The sequence below is a fragment of the Apteryx mantelli genome, chromosome 26 (assembly GCF_036417845.1).
Source record: "Apteryx mantelli isolate bAptMan1 chromosome 26, bAptMan1.hap1, whole genome shotgun sequence".
Classification (NCBI taxonomy): Eukaryota; Metazoa; Chordata; class Aves; order Apterygiformes; family Apterygidae; genus Apteryx; species Apteryx mantelli.
This window is the reverse complement of record NC_090003.1, coordinates 10,672,946-10,691,583: the sequence shown is the minus strand read 5'-3', so window position 1 is coordinate 10,691,583 and position 18,638 is coordinate 10,672,946.

Sequence of the window (18,638 nt, the reverse complement as noted above, 5' to 3'; positions counted from 1 at the left end):
CTGCCTGGCTAACAAGCAAAGCGCTCCATCTCTTGGCTGCCTCGCAAACGAAGGAAGCGCTGCGTGCCTTGGGCGCCGAGCAAAGCAGCGCGTGCCTTCGCCGCCTCACACGCCGCCTCAGAAAGCGCTGCGTGCCTTTTCGCCCTCGGCGCCTAGCAAAGCGCCGTGTGCCTTCGCCGCCTCCCCAATCGCTCCGTCCCTTCGCCGCCTAGCAAAGCGCCTAGCAAAGCGTCCTCAGCCTTCGCTGCCTAGCAAAGCTGCACGTCGGCTCGCCGCCTAGCAAAGCACTGTGTGCCCTCGCCGCCTCCTACAGTGCTGCGTGCCTTCGCCGCCTCGCCGCCTGGCAAAGCACTGCGTGCCCTCGCCACCTCGCACAGCGCTGCGTCCTTGGGCGCCTGGCAAAGCGCTGCGTGCCTTCGCCGCCTCGCCGCCTAGCAAGGCGCCCGAGCCCGTCGACGGCTCTCAAATCGCTGCGTGCCTTCGCTGCCTCGGTGCTTAGCAAAGCGCCACGTGCCTTGGGCGCCTACAAAAGCGCCGTGTCCCTTCGGCGCTCCTACGGCGTTTGCTAAGCGGCGAGGCGGCGAAGGCACGCAGCGCTTTGCTAGGCTACGATGCGGCGAGGCGCTGAGGCGCCGAAGGACGCAGGCGTTTGCCAGGCGCCGAAGGCACGCAGCGCTTTGCTAGGCGGCGAGGCGGCGAAGGGACGAAGCGATTTGGGAGGCGGCGAAGGAACAGGGCGCTTTGCTTTTTGGCGACGGCACGCGGAGCTTTGCTAGGCGCCGAAGGGAGACGGCGCTTTGCTAGGCGGCGAGGCGGCGAAGGCACGCGGCGCTTGCTTTGGCGGCGAGGGCGAAAAGGCACGCAGCGCTGTGTGAGGCGGCGAGGCGCCGAAGACACGCGCTGCTTTGCCAGGCGGCGAAGGCACGCAGCGCTGTGTGAGGCGGCGAAGGCACGCAGCGCTTTGCTAGGCTGCGATGCGGCGAGGCGCCCAACGCAGGCACTTCTTTGCTAGGCGCCCAAGGAGCACGGCGCTTTGCTTTCGGGCGAGGGCACGCGCAGCTTTGCTAGGCGCCGAAGGGAGACGGCGCTTTGCTAGGCAGCGAGGCGGCGAACGCACAAAGCGATTTGCTAGGCGGTGATTCGCTGCCGCGCAGAATAACGAAGCACTGTGCACGTTGGCTGTCTCACAAACAAGCAGACTGCTGCATCTCTTCGCTGCCTGGCCAACTAGCAAAGTGCTGCCTCGCTTCGCCTCCACGCCAGAAAGCAGTCCGCGAGGCCACTGCGCCACCTGGTGCACAAGCAAAGTGCTGCATCTCTTCGCTGCCTCGCAGAAGGAGCAACCACTGGGCATGTTGGCTGTCTCACAAACAAGCAGACTGCTGAAGCTCTTCGCTGCCTCGCCAACAAGCAGACCGCTGCATCTCTTCGCTGCCTCGCCAACAAGCAAAGCACTCGATCCGGTCGCCGCCTCGCCAGCATGCAAAGCGCTGCGTCTCTTCGCTGCCTGCCCAACAAGCAAAGCGCTGCGTCTCTTCACTGCATCGCCAAAAGCAAAGCGTCGCGTCTCTTCGCCGCCTCGCAAACGAAACGCTGCATGTGTTCAGTGCCTCGCCAAAAAGCAGAGCGCTGCGTGTATTCGCTGAGTGGCAGAAAGCAAAGCACGGCGCCTCTTCGCTGCCTGGCCAACAAGCAAAGCGCTCCATCTCTTGGCTGCCTCGCAAACGAAGGAAGCGCTGCGTGCCTTGGGCGCCGAGCAAAGCAGCGCGTGCCTTCGCCGCCTCACACGCCGCCTCAGAAAGCGCTGCGTGCCTTTTCGCCCTCGGCGCCTAGCAAAGCGCCGTGTGCCTTCGCCGCCTCCCCAATCGCTCCGTCCCTTCGCCGCCTAGCAAAGCGCCTAGCAAAGCGTCCTCACCCTTGGCTGCCTAGCAAAGCTGCACGTCGGCTCGCCGCCTAGCAAAGCACTGTGTGCCCTCGCCGCCTCCTACAGTGCTGCGTGCCTTCGCCGCCTCGCCGCCTGGCAAAGCACTGCGTGCCCTCGCCACCTCGCACAGCGCTGCGTCCTTGGGCGCCTGGCAAAGCGCTGCGTGCCTTCGCCGCCTCGCCGCCTAGCAAGGCGCCCGAGCCCGTCGACGGCTCTCAAATCGCTGCGTGCCTTCGCTGCCTCGGTGCTTAGCAAAGCGCCACGTGCCTTGGGCGCCTACAAAAGCGCCGTGTCCCTTCGGCGCTCCTACGGCGTTTGCTAAGCGGCGAGGCGGCGAAGGCACGCAGCGCTTTGCTAGGCTACGATGCGGCGAGGCGCCGAGGCGCCGAAGGACGCAGGCGTTTGCCAGGCGCCGAAGGCACGCAGCGCTTTGCTAGGCGGCGAGGCGGCGAAGGGACGAAGCGATTTGGGAGGCGGCGAAGGAACAGGGCGCTTTGCTTTTTGGCGACGGCACGCGGAGCTTTGCTAGGCGCCGAAGGGAGACGGCGCTTTGCTAGGCGGCGAGGCGGCGAAGGCACGCGGCGCTTGCTTTGGCGGCGAGGGCGAAAAGGCACGCAGCGCTGTGTGAGGCGGCGAGGCGCCGAAGACACGCGCTGCTTTGCCAGGCGGCGAAGGCACGCAGCGCTGTGTGAGGCGGCGAAGGCACGCAGCGCTTTGCCAGGCGGCGAAGGCACGCAGCGCTTTGCTAGGCTGCGATGCGGCGAGGCGCCCAACGCAGGCACTTCTTTGCTAGGCGCCCAAGGAGCACGGCGCTTTGCTTTCGGGCGAGGGCACGCGCAGCTTTGCTAGGCGCCGAAGGGAGACGGCGCTTTGCTAGGCAGCGAGGCGGCGAACGCACAAAGCGATTTGCTAGGCGGTGATTCGCTGCCGCGCAGAATAACGAAGCACTGTGCACGTTGGCTGTCTCACAAACAAGCAGACTGCTGCATCTCTTCGCTGCCTGGCCAACTAGCAAAGTGCTGCCTCGCTTCGCCTCCACGCCAGAAAGCAGTCCGCGAGGCCACTGCGCCACCTGGTGCACAAGCAAAGTGCTGCATCTCTTCGCTGCCTCGCAGAAGGAGCAACCACTGGGCATGTTGGCTGTCTCACAAACAAGCAGACTGCTGAAGCTCTTCGCTGCCTCGCCAACAAGCAGACCGCTGCATCTCTTCGCTGCCTCGCCAACAAGCAAAGCACTCGATCCGGTCGCCGCCTCGCCAGCATGCAAAGCGCTGCGTCTCTTCGCTGCCTGCCCAACAAGCAAAGCGCTGCGTCTCTTCACTGCATCGCCAAAAGCAAAGCGTCGCGTCTCTTCGCCGCCTCGCAAACGAAACGCTGCATGTGTTCAGTGCCTCGCCAAAAAGCAGAGCGCTGCGTGTATTCGCTGAGTGGCAGAAAGCAAAGCACGGCGCCTCTTCGCTGCCTGGCCAACAAGCAAAGCGCTCCATCTCTTGGCTGCCTCGCAAACGAAGGAAGCGCTGCGTGCCTTGGGCGCCGAGCAAAGCAGCGCGTGCCTTCGCCGCCTCACACGCCGCCTCAGAAAGCGCTGCGTGCCTTTTCGCCCTCGGCGCCTAGCAAAGCGCCGTGTGCCTTCGCCGCCTCCCCAATCGCTCCGTCCCTTCGCCGCCTAGCAAAGCGCCTAGCAAAGCGTCCTCACCCTTGGCTGCCTAGCAAAGCTGCACGTCGGCTCGCCGCCTAGCAAAGCACTGTGTGCCCTCGCCGCCTCCTACAGTGCTGCGTGCCTTCGCCGCCTCGCCGCCTGGCAAAGCACTGCGTGCCCTCGCCACCTCGCACAGCGCTGCGTCCTTGGGCGCCTGGCAAAGCGCTGCGTGCCTTCGCCGCCTCGCCGCCTAGCAAGGCGCCCGAGCCCGTCGACGGCTCTCAAATCGCTGCGTGCCTTCGCTGCCTCGGTGCTTAGCAAAGCGCCACGTGCCTTGGGCGCCTACAAAAGCGCCGTGTCCCTTCGGCGCTCCTACGGCGTTTGCTAAGCGGCGAGGCGGCGAAGGCACGCAGCGCTTTGCTAGGCTACGATGCGGCGAGGCGCCGAGGCGCCGAAGGACGCAGGCGTTTGCCAGGCGCCGAAGGCACGCAGCGCTTTGCTAGGCGGCGAGGCGGCGAAGGGACGAAGCGATTTGGGAGGCGGCGAAGGAACAGGGCGCTTTGCTTTTTGGCGACGGCACGCGGAGCTTTGCTAGGCGCCGAAGGGAGACGGCGCTTTGCTAGGCGGCGAGGCGGCGAAGGCACGCGGCGCTTGCTTTGGCGGCGAGGGCGAAAAGGCACGCAGCGCTGTGTGAGGCGGCGAGGCGCCGAAGACACGCGCTGCTTTGCCAGGCGGCGAAGGCACGCAGCGCTGTGTGAGGCGGCGAAGGCACGCAGCGCTTTGCCAGGCGGCGAAGGCACGCAGCGCTTTGCTAGGCTGCGATGCGGCGAGGCGCCCAACGCAGGCACTTCTTTGCTAGGCGCCCAAGGAGCACGGCGCTTTGCTTTCGGGCGAGGGCACGCGGAGCTTTGCTAGGCGCCGAAGGGAGACGGCGCTTTGCTAGGCAGCGAGGCGGCGAACGCACAAAGCGATTTGCTAGGCGGTGATTCGCTGCCGCGCAGAATAACGAAGCACTGTGCACGTTGGCTGTCTCACAAACAAGCAGACTGCTGCATCTCTTCGCTGCCTGGCCAACTAGCAAAGTGCTGCCTCGCTTCGCCTCCACGCCAGAAAGCAGTCCGCGAGGCCACTGCGCCACCTGGTGCACAAGCAAAGTGCTGCATCTCTTCGCTGCCTCGCAGAAGGAGCAACCACTGGGCATGTTGGCTGTCTCACAAACAAGCAGACTGCTGAAGCTCTTCGCTGCCTCGCCAACAAGCAGACCGCTGCATCTCTTCGCTGCCTCGCCAACAAGCAAAGCACTCGATCCGGTCGCCGCCTCGCCAGCATGCAAAGCGCTGCGTCTCTTCGCTGCCTGCCCAACAAGCAAAGCGCTGCGTCTCTTCACTGCATCGCCAAAAGCAAAGCGTCGCGTCTCTTCGCCGCCTCGCAAACGAAACGCTGCATGTGTTCAGTGCCTCGCCAAAAAGCAGAGCGCTGCGTGTATTCGCTGAGTGGCAGAAAGCAAAGCACGGCGCCTCTTCGCTGCCTGGCTAACAAGCAAAGCGCTCCATCTCTTGGCTGCCTCGCAAACGAAGGAAGCGCTGCGTGCCTTGGGCGCCGAGCAAAGCAGCGCGTGCCTTCGCCGCCTCACACGCCGCCTCAGAAAGCGCTGCGTGCCTTTTCGCCCTCGGCGCCTAGCAAAGCGCCGTGTGCCTTCGCCGCCTCCCCAATCGCTCCGTCCCTTCGCCGCCTAGCAAAGCGCCTAGCAAAGCGTCCTCAGCCTTCGCTGCCTAGCAAAGCTGCACGTCGGCTCGCCGCCTAGCAAAGCACTGTGTGCCCTCGCCGCCTCCTACAGTGCTGCGTGCCTTCGCCGCCTCGCCGCCTGGCAAAGCACTGCGTGCCCTCGCCACCTCGCACAGCGCTGCGTCCTTGGGCGCCTGGCAAAGCGCTGCGTGCCTTCGCCGCCTCGCCGCCTAGCAAGGCGCCCGAGCCCGTCGACGGCTCTCAAATCGCTGCGTGCCTTCGCTGCCTCGGTGCTTAGCAAAGCGCCACGTGCCTTGGGCGCCTACAAAAGCGCCGTGTCCCTTCGGCGCTCCTACGGCGTTTGCTAAGCGGCGAGGCGGCGAAGGCACGCAGCGCTTTGCTAGGCTACGATGCGGCGAGGCGCTGAGGCGCCGAAGGACGCAGGCGTTTGCCAGGCGCCGAAGGCACGCAGCGCTTTGCTAGGCGGCGAGGCGGCGAAGGGACGAAGCGATTTGGGAGGCGGCGAAGGAACAGGGCGCTTTGCTTTTTGGCGACGGCACGCGGAGCTTTGCTAGGCGCCGAAGGGAGACGGCGCTTTGCTAGGCGGCGAGGCGGCGAAGGCACGCGGCGCTTGCTTTGGCGGCGAGGGCGAAAAGGCACGCAGCGCTGTGTGAGGCGGCGAGGCGCCGAAGACACGCGCTGCTTTGCCAGGCGGCGAAGGCACGCAGCGCTGTGTGAGGCGGCGAAGGCACGCAGCGCTTTGCCAGGCGGCGAAGGCACGCAGCGCTTTGCTAGGCTGCGATGCGGCGAGGCGCCCAACGCAGGCACTTCTTTGCTAGGCGCCCAAGGAGCACGGCGCTTTGCTTTCGGGCGAGGGCACGCGCAGCTTTGCTAGGCGCCGAAGGGAGACGGCGCTTTGCTAGGCAGCGAGGCGGCGAACGCACAAAGCGATTTGCTAGGCGGTGATTCGCTGCCGCGCAGAATAACGAAGCACTGTGCACGTTGGCTGTCTCACAAACAAGCAGACTGCTGCATCTCTTCGCTGCCTGGCCAACTAGCAAAGTGCTGCCTCGCTTCGCCTCCACGCCAGAAAGCAGTCCGCGAGGCCACTGCGCCACCTGGTGCACAAGCAAAGTGCTGCATCTCTTCGCTGCCTCGCAGAAGGAGCAACCACTGGGCATGTTGGCTGTCTCACAAACAAGCAGACTGCTGAAGCTCTTCGCTGCCTCGCCAACAAGCAGACCGCTGCATCTCTTCGCTGCCTCGCCAACAAGCAAAGCACTCGATCCGGTCGCCGCCTCGCCAGCATGCAAAGCGCTGCGTCTCTTCGCTGCCTGCCCAACAAGCAAAGCGCTGCGTCTCTTCACTGCATCGCCAAAAGCAAAGCGTCGCGTCTCTTCGCCGCCTCGCAAACGAAACGCTGCATGTGTTCAGTGCCTCGCCAAAAAGCAGAGCGCTGCGTGTATTCGCTGAGTGGCAGAAAGCAAAGCACGGCGCCTCTTCGCTGCCTGGCCAACAAGCAAAGCGCTCCATCTCTTCGCTGCCTCGCAAACGAAGGAAGCGCTGCGTGCCTTGGGCGCCGAGCAAAGCAGCGCGTGCCTTCGCCGCCTCACACGCCGCCTCAGAAAGCGCTGCGTGCCTTTTCGCCCTCGGCGCCTAGCAAAGCGCCGTGTGCCTTCGCCGCCTCCCCAATCGCTCCGTCCCTTCGCCGCCTAGCAAAGCGCCTAGCAAAGCGTCCTCACCCTTGGCTGCCTAGCAAAGCTGCACGTCGGCTCGCCGCCTAGCAAAGCACTGTGTGCCCTCGCCGCCTCCTACAGTGCTGCGTGCCTTCGCCGCCTCGCCGCCTGGCAAAGCACTGCGTGCCCTCGCCACCTCGCACAGCGCTGCGTCCTTGGGCGCCTGGCAAAGCGCTGCGTGCCTTCGCCGCCTCGCCGCCTAGCAAGGCGCCCGAGCCCGTCGACGGCTCTCAAATCGCTGCGTGCCTTCGCTGCCTCGGTGCTTAGCAAAGCGCCACGTGCCTTGGGCGCCTACAAAAGCGCCGTGTCCCTTCGGCGCTCCTACGGCGTTTGCTAAGCGGCGAGGCGGCGAAGGCACGCAGCGCTTTGCTAGGCTACGATGCGCCGAGGCGCCGAGGCGCCGAAGGACGCAGGCGTTTGCCAGGCGCCGAAGGCACGCAGCGCTTTGCTAGGCGGCGAGGCGGCGAAGGGACGAAGCGATTTGGGAGGCGGCGAAGGAACAGGGCGCTTTGCTTTTTGGCGACGGCACGTGGAGCTTTGCTAGGCGCCGAAGGGAGACGGCGCTTTGCTAGGCGGCGAGGCGGCGAAGGCACGCGGCGCTTGCTTTGGCGGCGAGGGCGAAAAGGCACGCAGCGCTGTGTGAGGCGGCGAGGCGCCGAAGACACGCGCTGCTTTGCCAGGCGGCGAAGGCACGCAGCGCTGTGTGAGGCGGCGAAGGCACGCAGCGCTTTGCTAGGCTGCGATGCGGCGAGGCGCCCAACGCAGGCACTTCTTTGCTAGGCGCCCAAGGAGCACGGCGCTTTGCTTTCGGGCGAGGGCACGCGCAGCTTTGCTAGGCGCCGAAGGGAGACGGCGCTTTGCTAGGCAGCGAGGCGGCGAACGCACAAAGCGATTTGCTAGGCGGTGATTCGCTGCCGCGCAGAATAACGAAGCACTGTGCACGTTGGCTGTCTCACAAACAAGCAGACTGCTGCATCTCTTCGCTGCCTGGCCAACTAGCAAAGTGCTGCCTCGCTTCGCCTCCACGCCAGAAAGCAGTCCGCGAGGCCACTGCGCCACCTGGTGCACAAGCAAAGTGCTGCATCTCTTCGCTGCCTCGCAGAAGGAGCAACCACTGGGCATGTTGGCTGTCTCACAAACAAGCAGACTGCTGAAGCTCTTCGCTGCCTCGCCAACAAGCAGACCGCTGCATCTCTTCGCTGCCTCGCCAACAAGCAAAGCACTCGATCCGGTCGCCGCCTCGCCAGCATGCAAAGCGCTGCGTCTCTTCGCTGCCTGCCCAACAAGCAAAGCGCTGCGTCTCTTCACTGCATCGCCAAAAGCAAAGCGTCGCGTCTCTTCGCCGCCTCGCAAACGAAACGCTGCATGTGTTCAGTGCCTCGCCAAAAAGCAGAGCGCTGCGTGTATTCGCTGAGTGGCAGAAAGCAAAGCACGGCGCCTCTTCGCTGCCTGGCCAACAAGCAAAGCGCTCCATCTCTTGGCTGCCTCGCAAACGAAGGAAGCGCTGCGTGCCTTGGGCGCCGAGCAAAGCAGCGCGTGCCTTCGCCGCCTCACACGCCGCCTCAGAAAGCGCTGCGTGCCTTTTCGCCCTCGGCGCCTAGCAAAGCGCCGTGTGCCTTCGCCGCCTCCCCAATCGCTCCGTCCCTTCGCCGCCTAGCAAAGCGCCTAGCAAAGCGTCCTCACCCTTGGCTGCCTAGCAAAGCTGCACGTCGGCTCGCCGCCTAGCAAAGCACTGTGTGCCCTCGCCGCCTCCTACAGTGCTGCGTGCCTTCGCCGCCTCGCCGCCTGGCAAAGCACTGCGTGCCCTCGCCACCTCGCACAGCGCTGCGTCCTTGGGCGCCTGGCAAAGCGCTGCGTGCCTTCGCCGCCTCGCCGCCTAGCAAGGCGCCCTAGCCCGTCGACGGCTCTCAAATCGCTGCGTGCCTTCGCTGCCTCGGTGCTTAGCAAAGCGCCACGTGCCTTGGGCGCCTACAAAAGCGCCGTGTCCCTTCGGCGCTCCTACGGCGTTTGCTAAGCGGCGAGGCGGCGAAGGCACGCAGCGCTTTGCTAGGCTACGATGCGGCGAGGCGCCGAGGCGCCGAAGGACGCAGGCGTTTGCCAGGCGCCGAAGGCACGCAGCGCTTTGCTAGGCGGCGAGGCGGCGAAGGGACGAAGCGATTTGGGAGGCGGCGAAGGAACAGGGCGCTTTGCTTTTTGGCGACGGCACGCGGAGCTTTGCTAGGCGCCGAAGGGAGACGGCGCTTTGCTAGGCGGCGAGGCGGCGAAGGCACGCGGCGCTTGCTTTGGCGGCGAGGGCGAAAAGGCACGCAGCGCTGTGTGAGGCGGCGAGGCGCCGAAGACACGCGCTGCTTTGCCAGGCGGCGAAGGCACGCAGCGCTGTGTGAGGCGGCGAAGGCACGCAGCGCTTTGCCAGGCGGCGAAGGCACGCAGCGCTTTGCTAGGCTGCGATGCGGCGAGGCGCCCAACGCAGGCACTTCTTTGCTAGGCGCCCAAGGAGCACGGCGCTTTGCTTTCGGGCGAGGGCACGCGCAGCTTTGCTAGGCGCCGAAGGGAGACGGCGCTTTGCTAGGCAGCGAGGCGGCGAACGCACAAAGCGATTTGCTAGGCGGTGATTCGCTGCCGCGCAGAATAACGAAGCACTGTGCACGTTGGCTGTCTCACAAACAAGCAGACTGCTGCATCTCTTCGCTGCCTGGCCAACTAGCAAAGTGCTGCCTCGCTTCGCCTCCACGCCAGAAAGCAGTCCGCGAGGCCACTGCGCCACCTGGTGCACAAGCAAAGTGCTGCATCTCTTCGCTGCCTCGCAGAAGGAGCAACCACTGGGCATGTTGGCTGTCTCACAAACAAGCAGACTGCTGAAGCTCTTCGCTGCCTCGCCAACAAGCAGACCGCTGCATCTCTTCGCTGCCTCGCCAACAAGCAAAGCACTCGATCCGGTCGCCGCCTCGCCAGCATGCAAAGCGCTGCGTCTCTTCGCTGCCTGCCCAACAAGCAAAGCGCTGCGTCTCTTCACTGCATCGCCAAAAGCAAAGCGTCGCGTCTCTTCGCCGCCTCGCAAACGAAACGCTGCATGTGTTCAGTGCCTCGCCAAAAAGCAGAGCGCTGCGTGTATTCGCTGAGTGGCAGAAAGCAAAGCACGGCGCCTCTTCGCTGCCTGGCCAACAAGCAAAGCGCTCCATCTCTTGGCTGCCTCGCAAACGAAGGAAGCGCTGCGTGCCTTGGGCGCCGAGCAAAGCAGCGCGTGCCTTCGCCGCCTCACACGCCGCCTCAGAAAGCGCTGCGTGCCTTTTCGCCCTCGGCGCCTAGCAAAGCGCCGTGTGCCTTCGCCGCCTCCCCAATCGCTCCGTCCCTTCGCCGCCTAGCAAAGCGCCTAGCAAAGCGTCCTCACCCTTGGCTGCCTAGCAAAGCTGCACGTCGGCTCGCCGCCTAGCAAAGCACTGTGTGCCCTCGCCGCCTCCTACAGTGCTGCGTGCCTTCGCCGCCTCGCCGCCTGGCAAAGCACTGCGTGCCCTCGCCACCTCGCACAGCGCTGCGTCCTTGGGCGCCTGGCAAAGCGCTGCGTGCCTTCGCCGCCTCGCCGCCTAGCAAGGCGCCCGAGCCCGTCGACGGCTCTCAAATCGCTGCGTGCCTTCGCTGCCTCGGTGCTTAGCAAAGCGCCACGTGCCTTGGGCGCCTACAAAAGCGCCGTGTCCCTTCGGCGCTCCTACGGCGTTTGCTAAGCGGCGAGGCGGCGAAGGCACGCAGCGCTTTGCTAGGCTACGATGCGGCGAGGCGCCGAGGCGCCGAAGGACGCAGGCGTTTGCCAGGCGCCGAAGGCACGCAGCGCTTTGCTAGGCGGCGAGGCGGCGAAGGGACGAAGCGATTTGGGAGGCGGCGAAGGAACAGGGCGCTTTGCTTTTTGGCGACGGCACGCGGAGCTTTGCTAGGCGCCGAAGGGAGACGGCGCTTTGCTAGGCGGCGAGGCGGCGAAGGCACGCGGCGCTTGCTTTGGCGGCGAGGGCGAAAAGGCACGCAGCGCTGTGTGAGGCGGCGAGGCGCCGAAGACACGCGCTGCTTTGCCAGGCGGCGAAGGCACGCAGCGCTGTGTGAGGCGGCGAAGGCACGCAGCGCTTTGCCAGGCGGCGAAGGCACGCAGCGCTTTGCTAGGCTGCGATGCGGCGAGGCGCCCAACGCAGGCACTTCTTTGCTAGGCGCCCAAGGAGCACGGCGCTTTGCTTTCGGGCGAGGGCACGCGGAGCTTTGCTAGGCGCCGAAGGGAGACGGCGCTTTGCTAGGCAGCGAGGCGGCGAACGCACAAAGCGATTTGCTAGGCGGTGATTCGCTGCCGCGCAGAATAACGAAGCACTGTGCACGTTGGCTGTCTCACAAACAAGCAGACTGCTGCATCTCTTCGCTGCCTGGCCAACTAGCAAAGTGCTGCCTCGCTTCGCCTCCACGCCAGAAAGCAGTCCGCGAGGCCACTGCGCCACCTGGTGCACAAGCAAAGTGCTGCATCTCTTCGCTGCCTCGCAGAAGGAGCAACCACTGGGCATGTTGGCTGTCTCACAAACAAGCAGACTGCTGAAGCTCTTCGCTGCCTCGCCAACAAGCAGACCGCTGCATCTCTTCGCTGCCTCGCCAACAAGCAAAGCACTCGATCCGGTCGCCGCCTCGCCAGCATGCAAAGCGCTGCGTCTCTTCGCTGCCTGCCCAACAAGCAAAGCGCTGCGTCTCTTCACTGCATCGCCAAAAGCAAAGCGTCGCGTCTCTTCGCCGCCTCGCAAACGAAACGCTGCATGTGTTCAGTGCCTCGCCAAAAAGCAGAGCGCTGCGTGTATTCGCTGAGTGGCAGAAAGCAAAGCACGGCGCCTCTTCGCTGCCTGGCTAACAAGCAAAGCGCTCCATCTCTTGGCTGCCTCGCAAACGAAGGAAGCGCTGCGTGCCTTGGGCGCCGAGCAAAGCAGCGCGTGCCTTCGCCGCCTCACACGCCGCCTCAGAAAGCGCTGCGTGCCTTTTCGCCCTCGGCGCCTAGCAAAGCGCCGTGTGCCTTCGCCGCCTCCCCAATCGCTCCGTCCCTTCGCCGCCTAGCAAAGCGCCTAGCAAAGCGTCCTCAGCCTTCGCTGCCTAGCAAAGCTGCACGTCGGCTCGCCGCCTAGCAAAGCACTGTGTGCCCTCGCCGCCTCCTACAGTGCTGCGTGCCTTCGCCGCCTCGCCGCCTGGCAAAGCACTGCGTGCCCTCGCCACCTCGCACAGCGCTGCGTCCTTGGGCGCCTGGCAAAGCGCTGCGTGCCTTCGCCGCCTCGCCGCCTAGCAAGGCGCCCGAGCCCGTCGACGGCTCTCAAATCGCTGCGTGCCTTCGCTGCCTCGGTGCTTAGCAAAGCGCCACGTGCCTTGGGCGCCTACAAAAGCGCCGTGTCCCTTCGGCGCTCCTACGGCGTTTGCTAAGCGGCGAGGCGGCGAAGGCACGCAGCGCTTTGCTAGGCTACGATGCGGCGAGGCGCTGAGGCGCCGAAGGACGCAGGCGTTTGCCAGGCGCCGAAGGCACGCAGCGCTTTGCTAGGCGGCGAGGCGGCGAAGGGACGAAGCGATTTGGGAGGCGGCGAAGGAACAGGGCGCTTTGCTTTTTGGCGACGGCACGCGGAGCTTTGCTAGGCGCCGAAGGGAGACGGCGCTTTGCTAGGCGGCGAGGCGGCGAAGGCACGCGGCGCTTGCTTTGGCGGCGAGGGCGAAAAGGCACGCAGCGCTGTGTGAGGCGGCGAGGCGCCGAAGACACGCGCTGCTTTGCCAGGCGGCGAAGGCACGCAGCGCTGTGTGAGGCGGCGAAGGCACGCAGCGCTTTGCCAGGCGGCGAAGGCACGCAGCGCTTTGCTAGGCTGCGATGCGGCGAGGCGCCCAACGCAGGCACTTCTTTGCTAGGCGCCCAAGGAGCACGGCGCTTTGCTTTCGGGCGAGGGCACGCGCAGCTTTGCTAGGCGCCGAAGGGAGACGGCGCTTTGCTAGGCAGCGAGGCGGCGAACGCACAAAGCGATTTGCTAGGCGGTGATTCGCTGCCGCGCAGAATAACGAAGCACTGTGCACGTTGGCTGTCTCACAAACAAGCAGACTGCTGCATCTCTTCGCTGCCTGGCCAACTAGCAAAGTGCTGCCTCGCTTCGCCTCCACGCCAGAAAGCAGTCCGCGAGGCCACTGCGCCACCTGGTGCACAAGCAAAGTGCTGCATCTCTTCGCTGCCTCGCAGAAGGAGCAACCACTGGGCATGTTGGCTGTCTCACAAACAAGCAGACTGCTGAAGCTCTTCGCTGCCTCGCCAACAAGCAGACCGCTGCATCTCTTCGCTGCCTCGCCAACAAGCAAAGCACTCGATCCGGTCGCCGCCTCGCCAGCATGCAAAGCGCTGCGTCTCTTCGCTGCCTGCCCAACAAGCAAAGCGCTGCGTCTCTTCACTGCATCGCCAAAAGCAAAGCGTCGCGTCTCTTCGCCGCCTCGCAAACGAAACGCTGCATGTGTTCAGTGCCTCGCCAAAAAGCAGAGCGCTGCGTGTATTCGCTGAGTGGCAGAAAGCAAAGCACGGCGCCTCTTCGCTGCCTGGCCAACAAGCAAAGCGCTCCATCTCTTCGCTGCCTCGCAAACGAAGGAAGCGCTGCGTGCCTTGGGCGCCGAGCAAAGCAGCGCGTGCCTTCGCCGCCTCACACGCCGCCTCAGAAAGCGCTGCGTGCCTTTTCGCCCTCGGCGCCTAGCAAAGCGCCGTGTGCCTTCGCCGCCTCCCCAATCGCTCCGTCCCTTCGCCGCCTAGCAAAGCGCCTAGCAAAGCGTCCTCACCCTTGGCTGCCTAGCAAAGCTGCACGTCGGCTCGCCGCCTAGCAAAGCACTGTGTGCCCTCGCCGCCTCCTACAGTGCTGCGTGCCTTCGCCGCCTCGCCGCCTGGCAAAGCACTGCGTGCCCTCGCCACCTCGCACAGCGCTGCGTCCTTGGGCGCCTGGCAAAGCGCTGCGTGCCTTCGCCGCCTCGCCGCCTAGCAAGGCGCCCGAGCCCGTCGACGGCTCTCAAATCGCTGCGTGCCTTCGCTGCCTCGGTGCTTAGCAAAGCGCCACGTGCCTTGGGCGCCTACAAAAGCGCCGTGTCCCTTCGGCGCTCCTACGGCGTTTGCTAAGCGGCGAGGCGGCGAAGGCACGCAGCGCTTTGCTAGGCTACGATGCGGCGAGGCGCCGAGGCGCCGAAGGACGCAGGCGTTTGCCAGGCGCCGAAGGCACGCAGCGCTTTGCTAGGCGGCGAGGCGGCGAAGGGACGAAGCGATTTGGGAGGCGGCGAAGGAACAGGGCGCTTTGCTTTTTGGCGACGGCACGCGGAGCTTTGCTAGGCGCCGAAGGGAGACGGCGCTTTGCTAGGCGGCGAGGCGGCGAAGGCACGCGGCGCTTGCTTTGGCGGCGAGGGCGAAAAGGCACGCAGCGCTGTGTGAGGCGGCGAGGCGCCGAAGACACGCGCTGCTTTGCCAGGCGGCGAAGGCACGCAGCGCTGTGTGAGGCGGCGAAGGCACGCAGCGCTTTGCTAGGCTGCGATGCGGCGAGGCGCCCAACGCAGGCACTTCTTTGCTAGGCGCCCAAGGAGCACGGCGCTTTGCTTTCGGGCGAGGGCACGCGCAGCTTTGCTAGGCGCCGAAGGGAGACGGCGCTTTGCTAGGCAGCGAGGCGGCGAACGCACAAAGCGATTTGCTAGGCGGTGATTCGCTGCCGCGCAGAATAACGAAGCACTGTGCACGTTGGCTGTCTCACAAACAAGCAGACTGCTGCATCTCTTCGCTGCCTGGCCAACTAGCAAAGTGCTGCCTCGCTTCGCCTCCACGCCAGAAAGCAGTCCGCGAGGCCACTGCGCCACCTGGTGCACAAGCAAAGTGCTGCATCTCTTCGCTGCCTCGCAGAAGGAGCAACCACTGGGCATGTTGGCTGTCTCACAAACAAGCAGACTGCTGAAGCTCTTCGCTGCCTCGCCAACAAGCAGACCGCTGCATCTCTTCGCTGCCTCGCCAACAAGCAAAGCACTCGATCCGGTCGCCGCCTCGCCAGCATGCAAAGCGCTGCGTCTCTTCGCTGCCTGCCCAACAAGCAAAGCGCTGCGTCTCTTCACTGCATCGCCAAAAGCAAAGCGTCGCGTCTCTTCGCCGCCTCGCAAACGAAACGCTGCATGTGTTCAGTGCCTCGCCAAAAAGCAGAGCGCTGCGTGTATTCGCTGAGTGGCAGAAAGCAAAGCACGGCGCCTCTTCGCTGCCTGGCCAACAAGCAAAGCGCTCCATCTCTTGGCTGCCTCGCAAACGAAGGAAGCGCTGCGTGCCTTGGGCGCCGAGCAAAGCAGCGCGTGCCTTCGCCGCCTCACACGCCGCCTCAGAAAGCGCTGCGTGCCTTTTCGCCCTCGGCGCCTAGCAAAGCGCCGTGTGCCTTCGCCGCCTCCCCAATCGCTCCGTCCCTTCGCCGCCTAGCAAAGCGCCTAGCAAAGCGTCCTCACCCTTGGCTGCCTAGCAAAGCTGCACGTCGGCTCGCCGCCTAGCAAAGCACTGTGTGCCCTCGCCGCCTCCTACAGTGCTGCGTGCCTTCGCCGCCTCGCCGCCTGGCAAAGCACTGCGTGCCCTCGCCACCTCGCACAGCGCTGCGTCCTTGGGCGCCTGGCAAAGCGCTGCGTGCCTTCGCCGCCTCGCCGCCTAGCAAGGCGCCCTAGCCCGTCGACGGCTCTCAAATCGCTGCGTGCCTTCGCTGCCTCGGTGCTTAGCAAAGCGCCACGTGCCTTGGGCGCCTACAAAAGCGCCGTGTCCCTTCGGCGCTCCTACGGCGTTTGCTAAGCGGCGAGGCGGCGAAGGCACGCAGCGCTTTGCTAGGCTACGATGCGGCGAGGCGCCGAGGCGCCGAAGGACGCAGGCGTTTGCCAGGCGCCGAAGGCACGCAGCGCTTTGCTAGGCGGCGAGGCGGCGAAGGGACGAAGCGATTTGGGAGGCGGCGAAGGAACAGGGCGCTTTGCTTTTTGGCGACGGCACGCGGAGCTTTGCTAGGCGCCGAAGGGAGACGGCGCTTTGCTAGGCGGCGAGGCGGCGAAGGCACGCGGCGCTTGCTTTGGCGGCGAGGGCGAAAAGGCACGCAGCGCTGTGTGAGGCGGCGAGGCGCCGAAGACACGCGCTGCTTTGCCAGGCGGCGAAGGCACGCAGCGCTGTGTGAGGCGGCGAAGGCACGCAGCGCTTTGCCAGGCGGCGAAGGCACGCAGCGCTTTGCTAGGCTGCGATGCGGCGAGGCGCCCAACGCAGGCACTTCTTTGCTAGGCGCCCAAGGAGCACGGCGCTTTGCTTTCGGGCGAGGGCACGCGCAGCTTTGCTAGGCGCCGAAGGGAGACGGCGCTTTGCTAGGCAGCGAGGCGGCGAACGCACAAAGCGATTTGCTAGGCGGTGATTCGCTGCCGCGCAGAATAACGAAGCACTGTGCACGTTGGCTGTCTCACAAACAAGCAGACTGCTGCATCTCTTCGCTGCCTGGCCAACTAGCAAAGTGCTGCCTCGCTTCGCCTCCACGCCAGAAAGCAGTCCGCGAGGCCACTGCGCCACCTGGTGCACAAGCAAAGTGCTGCATCTCTTCGCTGCCTCGCAGAAGGAGCAACCACTGGGCATGTTGGCTGTCTCACAAACAAGCAGACTGCTGAAGCTCTTCGCTGCCTCGCCAACAAGCAGACCGCTGCATCTCTTCGCTGCCTCGCCAACAAGCAAAGCACTCGATCCGGTCGCCGCCTCGCCAGCATGCAAAGCGCTGCGTCTCTTCGCTGCCTGCCCAACAAGCAAAGCGCTGCGTCTCTTCACTGCATCGCCAAAAGCAAAGCGTCGCGTCTCTTCGCCGCCTCGCAAACGAAACGCTGCATGTGTTCAGTGCCTCGCCAAAAAGCAGAGCGCTGCGTGTATTCGCTGAGTGGCAGAAAGCAAAGCACGGCGCCTCTTCGCTGCCTGGCCAACAAGCAAAGCGCTCCATCTCTTGGCTGCCTCGCAAACGAAGGAAGCGCTGCGTGCCTTGGGCGCCGAGCAAAGCAGCGCGTGCCTTCGCCGCCTCACACGCCGCCTCAGAAAGCGCTGCGTGCCTTTTCGCCCTCGGCGCCTAGCAAAGCGCCGTGTGCCTTCGCCGCCTCCCCAATCGCTCCGTCCCTTCGCCGCCTAGCAAAGCGCCTAGCAAAGCGTCCTCACCCTTGGCTGCCTAGCAAAGCTGCACGTCGGCTCGCCGCCTAGCAAAGCACTGTGTGCCCTCGCCGCCTCCTACAGTGCTGCGTGCCTTCGCCGCCTCGCCGCCTGGCAAAGCACTGCGTGCCCTCGCCACCTCGCACAGCGCTGCGTCCTTGGGCGCCTGGCAAAGCGCTGCGTGCCTTCGCCGCCTCGCCGCCTAGCAAGGCGCCCGAGCCCGTCGACGGCTCTCAAATCGCTGCGTGCCTTCGCTGCCTCGGTGCTTAGCAAAGCGCCACGTGCCTTGGGCGCCTACAAAAGCGCCGTGTCCCTTCGGCGCTCCTACGGCGTTTGCTAAGCGGCGAGGCGGCGAAGGCACGCAGCGCTTTGCTAGGCTACGATGCGGCGAGGCGCCGAGGCGCCGAAGGACGCAGGCGTTTGCCAGGCGCCGAAGGCACGCAGCGCTTTGCTAGGCGGCGAGGCGGCGAAGGGACGAAGCGATTTGGGAGGCGGCGAAGGAACAGGGCGCTTTGCTTTTTGGCGACGGCACGCGGAGCTTTGCTAGGCGCCGAAGGGAGACGGCGCTTTGCTAGGCGGCGAGGCGGCGAAGGCACGCGGCGCTTGCTTTGGCGGCGAGGGCGAAAAGGCACGCAGCGCTGTGTGAGGCGGCGAGGCGCCGAAGACACGCGCTGCTTTGCCAGGCGGCGAAGGCACGCAGCGCTGTGTGAGGCGGCGAAGGCACGCAGCGCTTTGCCAGGCGGCGAAGGCACGCAGCGCTTTGCTAGGCTGCGATGCGGCGAGGCGCCCAACGCAGGCACTTCTTTGCTAGGCGCCCAAGGAGCACGGCGCTTTGCTTTCGGGCGAGGGCACGCGCAGCTTTGCTAGGCGCCGAAGGGAGACGGCGCTTTGCTAGGCAGCGAGGCGGCGAACGCACAAAGCGATTTGCTAGGCGGTGATTCGCTGCCGCGCAGAATAACGAAGCACTGTGCACGTTGGCTGTCTCACAAACAAGCAGACTGCTGCATCTCTTCGCTGCCTGGCCAACTAGCAAAGTGCTGCCTCGCTTCGCCTCCACGCCAGAAAGCAGTCCGCGAGGCCACTGCGCCACCTGGTGCACAAGCAAAGTGCTGCATCTCTTCGCTGCCTCGCAGAAGGAGCAACCACTGGGCATGTTGGCTGTCTCACAAACAAGCAGACTGCTGAAGCTCTTCGCTGCCTCGCCAACAAGCAGACCGCTGCATCTCTTCGCTGCCTCGCCAACAAGCAAAGCACTCGATCCGGTCGCCGCCTCGCCAGCATGCAAAGCGCTGCGTCTCTTCGCTGCCTGCCCAACAAGCAAAGCGCTGCGTCTCTTCACTGCATCGCCAAAAGCAAAGCGTCGCGTCTCTTCGCCGCCTCGCAAACGAAACGCTGCATGTGTTCAGTGCCTCGCCAAAAAGCAGAGCGCTGCGTGTATTCGCT